Below are 8,133 nucleotides of genomic sequence, written 5' to 3' on the forward strand. Positions count from 1 at the left end.
CCTTGGGGAAGCTGTTAGGTGCAGACATGCTAGATGAGTGAGCACATAAATTGAAAATTTCAGTATAAATAAGAAGGCTTTTCCGGGAACGTGAAGTAAGGGAGAAATGCATTTTAGAGAAAGGTAAGAGTGATCCAGTTTTAGAATGATTGAAACACCAGGAGGTATTCAGAAGATTGCCTGTGATTCCGAATGACTGTGAAGGAGAGTAATTGAAAATAAAATTGAGAAAATTGTCAGAGGTCAGATCACAAAATTCCTCATGTTACATTACTGTGGGCTTGGTCTTGGAAGTTATTGGAAGTTATTTAAGTTTAAACGCAGAAAGAAATAGGTGTGTGCCTTGCTTTTCACAAATAAAAGTATTTTAAAAATATTTAATAGTACATTTTAATTGTGAACATGCTAAAACAATATATGAAAACTACATAGATAAAGAGGTATGAGAAAGTACAAAATTCTATCATATCTGAAAATCCCCATGCCTTCATGTATGTGTATTGCAATGTATGAGTTGCTGTACGAGTTGGCAGGTGCCATAAGTTGGTGCCAACTCAAAGACCTATATGCAAAGTAATGAAACATTGTCCAGTCCTGTGCTATCCTCCCAAGTGTTGCTGTTTGAGCCCATTATTATAGAAAAAATTTAATTGCATCTTACATTAATTATATTGTTGGATAGTTTCTGTATTCTGTTGGGTCACTTTTTTTCAGGAATGGGTACAAATACAGGTTTCATCGGTAAATTAATCAGGTACTTGTCTTCCAAATTACTAGATGTAATTAGCTTGATGGAACATTTCAATTAGTATTCTGTCTGTTCCTGGAATCTTATTTTTTACTAATACCTTCCTTGCTGCTTGACCTTCTTTTAAGACCATCAGTTCTGGATCTTATGCTACCTCTTGAAATGGTTGAACTTTTGTGGTTAGTGACTGTCTATTCCTTACATCTTTTGATGCTTCCTGCATCATTCAATATTTTGCTGATAGAATCTTTCAGTATAATATATGCAGGCTTCAATTTCTCCTTCCGTTCCTTTAGCTTGAGATTGTTGTTTTTGTTGTTAGTGTGAGTTGGTTCTGTACAACAGAATGAAACACTGCACTGTCCTGAGCCGTCTCCACAATTGTTCTATGTTTGAAGCCATCACTGTGTGACCACAGTGTCAAATCATCACCTCTTTGAAGGTCTTCCTCGTTGATGCTGCTCCTCCATTTCAACAAGCAGGATGTCTGTCCTTCTGCAGAGACTGGTGTCTCCTGAGACAAGTCAAACATATGTAAGACGTCTCATCATCCTTGCCTTTGAGGAGCATTCTGGTCATATTTCTTCCAAGATAAATTTGTTTGTCTTTTTGTAGTTCATGATACTTTCAATATTCTCCTCTAGCACCACAATTCATATGCGTAAATTCTTCTACTCTCTTCCTTATTCAATGACCAATTTTCACATGCATATGAGGACATTGAAAATACCATACCTTGGGTCAGGTACACCTTAATCTCCATTCTGGCTTGTAACACCTATGCCTTTCAACATTCTGAAGAGGTCCTTTGCAGCAGGTTTGCCCAGTGCAACTTGTCATTTGTTCTTTTGACTGATGCTTCTGTGAGCATTGATTGTGGATCTAAGCAAGACCAAAACCTTGACACTTCAACATTTTTCTCCTCTTATCATGATGTTACCCATCGGTCTAGTTGCCAGGATTTTGTTCTTCTTCACATTGAGCTTATAGTACATACTAAAGTCTGCAATCCTTAATCTTCATCAGCAAGTGCTTCAAGTCCTCTTCACTTTCTGGCGGCAAAGTTGTGTCATCTGCATATCACAGGTCATTAATAAGTCTTACTCCAATTTTGATGCTACATTCTTCTTCATATAATCTGGCTTCTATGATGATTTTCCCAGCACACAGTTTGAAAAAGTATGCTGAGAGGATACAGTCCTGACACAAACTTACCCTAATTTTAAAGCATGCAGTATTCTTTTGCTCTGTTTGCGTAACTGCCTCTTGATCTATGCACAAGCTTAATGTATGCTGAGTATATTTTCCATTTTGATTTTCTAACTTCAGGTCTTTGTCCATTTAATTATGCTTTATTTCTCTAGCTGCTCTTTGAAATTTTTTGCTCAGTTCTTTTACATCATTTCTTCCACTTGCCTAGTTAGTTTAGAATCAAGAACAAGTTTTGGTGTATCTTCTAACATGCATTTTGACTTTTTCTTCTTGTCTTTTTAAAAATCATTTTATTGGGAGGTCTTACAGATATCATAACATTCCATAGTTCAATCACATCAAGTACTATTGTACAATTGCTACCACAGTCAGCTTCAAAGCAATTCTTTCTTCTTGAACTCCTTGTTATCAGCTCCCCTTCATGCCCTCCCACCCCACCCTCCTTCCCAGGAATCTTTTTTTTTTTTTTTTGGCCACATCTTGTACCATCCAAGATATCCATTTACGTACAATTTTGTTGTTCACCCACTTCGAGTGGGGTTATACAGTTACCAGTGCTATCAGCTGCTCCCTTTTTCTCCCCTCCCACCCTCCTCACTTCCCATTCCCTCAGGGAACCATTGCTCCTGTTACTGTTTCTGAAGGATTGTCTATCTTGGATTTTATGTACTGAACGATCTTAATTATACTAATGAACATACATAAGTCTAACATGGTTAATGAGGTAAGCCAAATAAAAACCATAATAGTAAGGGGGGAAATATTAAACAATTAGAAGATAGTTATGTGCTTCATCAGTGCTATACCACACATTAGATTATCATCCCAGCCATGTGGCCCTTCTGAGAGGAACTGCCAAATTTATTTGAAGGTAGGTTTTGGATCTCCACTACCTCCCCAAGGAAAGGGGTCTGGACTGAAGGATTATAACATGTCCTTCTCTTTGTTTAACAGAGATATTCATCTGCTCCATGTCAGGATCCCTGATAGACTTGTGACTACTTATATGTTCTCTTTTGTTTGCTTGTTTGCTTGTTTATCTATCCAAGATAGGCAGGATAGGCAATCTACGGAGAGTGTGACAGGACTAACTGCTCCCGAGGAGCATGGGAGAGGAGGAGGCAGGGCAGGGTGGTGGTAGAGGAAAGTTGTAAGCCAATGAAGACGAGGAATAGTAATGGTTCTAAAATGGATGGCGAGGAGGATGTAGTTTTCTGGTCATGCCTGATCAATAGAATTGTATCTGACAGAATTACTGATAGGTGCACTAAACATGATAGTGGAGCAGGAGGAAAGAAAAAGAGGAAAGCAGAAAGAAAAACAGATATATATGTGTACATATATATGTAAATGTGTAAATATATAATTATTTAAATCTTGATATATACTTCTTGTCTTTTTAATGGCCTTCTACTTTTTTCATGTATCCTGTTCTTGATCATATCCTACAGCTCATCAGTCTTCTGTCTAATGTGTCAAAGATGTTCTTGAGATGTTCTCTAAATTCATGTGGGATGTATCCAATGTTGTATTTTATCTCTAGTGGACTCATTTTCATTTTTTTCAACTTCAACTTGAACTTACATTTGAGCAATTGATGATCTGTTCCCCAAGTCATCCCTTGGTTTCATTTTGGCTGAAGACGTAAAGCTTCTCAGTGATGTAGTAGATTTTATTCCTGTTCATTCCTTATAGCAATGTCCATGTGTACAGTTGTTGTTTCTGTTGTTGAAAAGCTATTTGCAGTGAAGAAGTCATTTGTATGCCAAAATACTATCGTGGGCACTCCAGTATTTTTCCTATTGCCAAGGCCAGATTTTCCAACTAATCTTTCTTTTTTGTTTCTATTTTTTGCAATCAAGTAGCCAATAATTTTCAGTGCATCTTGATTGCATATTTGATCAATTTCAGACTGGAGAAATTGTTATAATTCTTAAATTTCTTCATCATTAGCTTGTTGTTATGTGCTTATATTGGAATGATAGTTGCATTGATTGGATTTCCTTGTATCAGATACAAGACTGTACTTCAAGATAGAATTTGAAATGTTCCTTTTGATGATGAATGTGACTTCATTTCTCTTGAATTTTTCATTACTGGCATAGTAAACCATCTGATAGGTTGGTTCACAATGATCAATACCAGTTCATTTCTGCTCATTAATGCCTAGGAATCCTGGTGGTGTAGTGGATTAGGCACTGGGCTACTAACCACAAGGTTACCAGTTCTAAACCCCCAATCTCTACACTGGAAAAATATGGGGCTTTCTATTCTTGTAAAGAATTATAAAATTGGAAACCCATTTGGAGAGTTCTACCCTGTCCTACAGGGTCACTATGAGTCAGAGTTGACTCAATGTCAATGAGATTGAGTGAGTGAGAATGCCTAGGATATTGATCATTGCATTTCATTTTTGAAAACTCCAAATTTTCCTAGAGACATACTTTGCAGATTTCACCTTCCCATTATTAATGGATGTTTGTGAATATTTCTTTTAATTTTTGGTTTTTCTCTATCAACAAATGATGGTTCTGAAAACTTTACTTCATCTATGTCATCGTGGTCAACTCTACTTTTAGAAGGTTACTCTTCCTGGGTTGTATTTTGAGAGACTTCGAACCTAAGGGGCTCATCTTCAGGCACTGTATCTGACAATTTTCCGTGGCTATCCCCTAGAAGTGGAAACATACGTCCTTCTTTAGTTTGCTGTTCTTGGTCTGGAAGCTCCACTGAAACCTGCTCCCTTTGGGTGAATGGCATTTGAATGTCATTGACATGATTTCCATGATCACAGCAGCACTCACGTCACCACAGTAAATCAAACTGACAGACAGATGGTGGAAATATGAGTATGCAGATGATATTTCCTAGTATATTATGAGCTTATTTTCTTGTATCCTTTTACATGTACAAATGCAATGCAGCACGGTACATTTTACATATACAGTAATATAATATGTTATGTTTTTATTGTGAAAATGTTTTAAAATCTCATACCCTCTAATTTTATCAAATCCTTTAGTTCTTCCCTATCTTTATCTCATTTACATATAAATGTTGTTACTATGTTGCTAAATGTTTCATAATCATATTTGCATGGGATTTTTTTAGATTATTTGGAAAATGTGAATTCAAATTATATACATTTAATTTCATCTACCTTTTTGCACTTGAAGTTTGCTTTTTCCTGGCTGTTACTAGCACAGAGCATAATTTTATAGATGTGCATTGCCCATTTGCATTGCTTGTCTATCAATGCTAGTTTACATTCTTTACTTTTATACAATGTTCATTGTTGTTATTGGGTGTTTTAAATGTGTCATAATAAACTATAGATAACACAGAGAATAATGGAAATCCCCAAACAATTAATTATGCTCATAGGGAACCTGTGCATCAGCCAAAAGACTGTCATTTTAAAAAGACTAGGGAAATGCTGCCTGCTTTCTAAATCAGGAAAGCTGCTTGTACATAGTTGTTCAATGGAAGCAGTGGTCAAGACATATGGCACTGGGAAAACCTGTTGCCTTAGAGTTCGTTAAAGTGTTGAAAAGTAAGGATGTCCCTTTGATGACTAAAGTGTGCCTAACCCAAGCCATAGTACCATAGTTTCAATCACGTTTATATGCAAGTGAAAGTTGGACAATGAGTAAGGAAGAAAGCAGAGGAATAAATGATTTTGAATTATGGAGTTAGCAAATAATATAGAAAGCAGCACGGACTGTCAGAAAAACAACAAATCTGTCTTGGAAGACGTACACCCAAATGCTAGCTAGGATAGAAAGATTTTGTCTCATGTACTGTGGTCACATTAGTGGAGAGGCTAGTCACTGAAAAGGATATCATGCTTTGTAAAGGAGGAAGGTTCTAGATGAGCTGGATTAGCACAATGGCTGAAACAATGGGCTCAAATATAGCAACATTTGTGATGGTGGTGCAAAACCTGACCGTTTGTGTTTTGTTTTTTTTATCTTGTTTTGCTGTTTATTCTGAGTAGCTATGAATCAGAATTGAGTGCATGGCATCTAATGGTAACATCAATGTACTGGATGTGCAATTTTGACTCATGTGAAACTATACATTAAAATTTTAATTTCTCCAGTTTCAACTTGAATTTACAGCTGAGAAATTGATGATTTGATGATGATGATTTGTTCCATCCATATCTGCCTCCTGCTTTTGTTCTCATTGATGACATTGAGCTTCTTCATAGAATTTCCCCCCAGGTGTAGTTGTTTGATTTCTGGGCTTTCCATCAGGCTACATCTACACGTATTGCTGTTGTTTACATTATTGTATAAAGGGTATTTTCAATGACTCAGTCATTGAGACAGTTTATTGTGCCAGCCTGGCTGATAAAAGTTCTCATAAAATTTTATGATGATATCTCTGGCTCTTTCTATCATTAAGTCCATATTTTCCAACTGTTGTGTCTTCTTTGTTTCTGACTTTCACATTCCAGTCACCGGTCATTATCAATGCACCTTCATTGTTTAACTGATCTGTTTTAGACTGCAGAAGTTGGTAAGAATCTTTAATTTCATCATGTTTGTCATTAGCAGTTGGTGCATACATTTTTGACAATTTCCAGTCTTTGTACATTTATACTTTGCACATTCTCATGTCCTGATTTTTATTTTTTTTATTTAAAAAAAAATTTTTTTAAACATTTTATTAGGGGCTCATACAACTGTTATCCCAATCCATACACACATCAATCGTGTAAAGCGCATTTGTACATCGTTTCTCAAAACATTTTCTCTCCACTTAAACCCCCGACATTAGGTCCTCATTTTTCCCCTCCCTCCCCGCTCCCCCCTCCCTCATGAGCCCTTGATAGTTTATAAATGGGTATTTTGTCATATCTTGCCCTGTCCGACATCTCCCTTCACCCACTTTTCGGTTATCTGTCCCCCAGGGAGGAGGTCACACACAGTTCCATGTAATCGGTTCCCTCTTTCCTACCCATTCTCCCTTTACCCTCCCTGTTTTGCCACTCACACCACTGGTCCTTTAGGGCTCATCCTCCTTGCAAGATCGAATTCGAGTCATGGTAGTGGGAGCGGGGAGGAAACATTTAGGAACTAGAGGAAAGTTGTATTTCTCATCATTGTTACATTGCACCCTGACTGGCTCATCTCCTCCCGGAGACCCCTCTGCAAGGGGATCTCCAGTGGCCTACTAATGGGCTTTGGATCTCCACTCTGCACTCCCCCCATCATTCACTATGGTAAGATTTTTTGTTCTGATGATGCCTTATCCCTGATCCCTTCGACACCTCGTGGTTGCATAGGCTGGTGTGCTTCTTCCATGTGGGCTTTGTTGCTTCTGAGCTTGATGGCCACTTGATTACCTTCAAGCCTTTAAGACTCCTGATTTTTAATGGGTGCTTACAAGTATTGCTCATTTTCAGTCGTGCTGTACCAGCAAATGAAAGTGCAGAAAGCTTTACTCCTTAAAGTCAATTATACTTTGAGGAAGCAGCTCTTTCCTAGTCATATTTTGAGTGCTTCCAACCTGAGGGGGCTCACCTTCTGGCACCAAATCAGAAAACACTCCACTGTATTCATCAGATTTTCACTGGCCAATATTTTAAGAAGTGGACACCACATTCCTTCCTATTCTATCTTAGATCGGAAGTTCTACCAAAACCTGTCACCATGGGTAACACTGTGGACATGTGAAATACTATTGGTATAGGCTCCCAGCAACATGAAAGCCGTCACTGTACGGCAAACTGATGGATGAGCAATAGGTTATACGATAGTGTTTTTAAAATTATTATTTGTAAAATATTTTTTCTCTGGCATAGATGTTAATAAGCTTTTTCAAAAAGACATTTCAGAACAATCTGGGGATTGGCATCACTGGAAGAAAAGAAATGGATTAGAAGGCCATTGGAAAATTGAAAGGAAGGTAATCCAAGGCAGTAGCTGTAATCATGCAGAGCAAGAAAATACGACGCATCTATTTCTGTTAGGTGTTTCCTGATGAGGGGCTACTAATGGCAACCCCTTGGCCCCACACACGTCATTTTATTTTGTTCTCATGCTCTCCCAAAAAAAGGTCCGTGATTTACAGTGTGACTCAGGTCAGGAAGCCAATTAGGAGAACCAGAAAAGAAAACGCATCCTTCCAGACCAAGTGTGACCAAACAAAGGCTCTGTTTTCCC

This window comes from Echinops telfairi, unplaced genomic scaffold, assembly GCF_000313985.2.
Source record: "Echinops telfairi isolate 266 unplaced genomic scaffold, ASM31398v2 ScPeMD7_7469;HRSCAF=8507_1, whole genome shotgun sequence".
Lineage (NCBI taxonomy): Eukaryota > Metazoa > Chordata > Mammalia > Afrosoricida > Tenrecidae > Echinops > Echinops telfairi.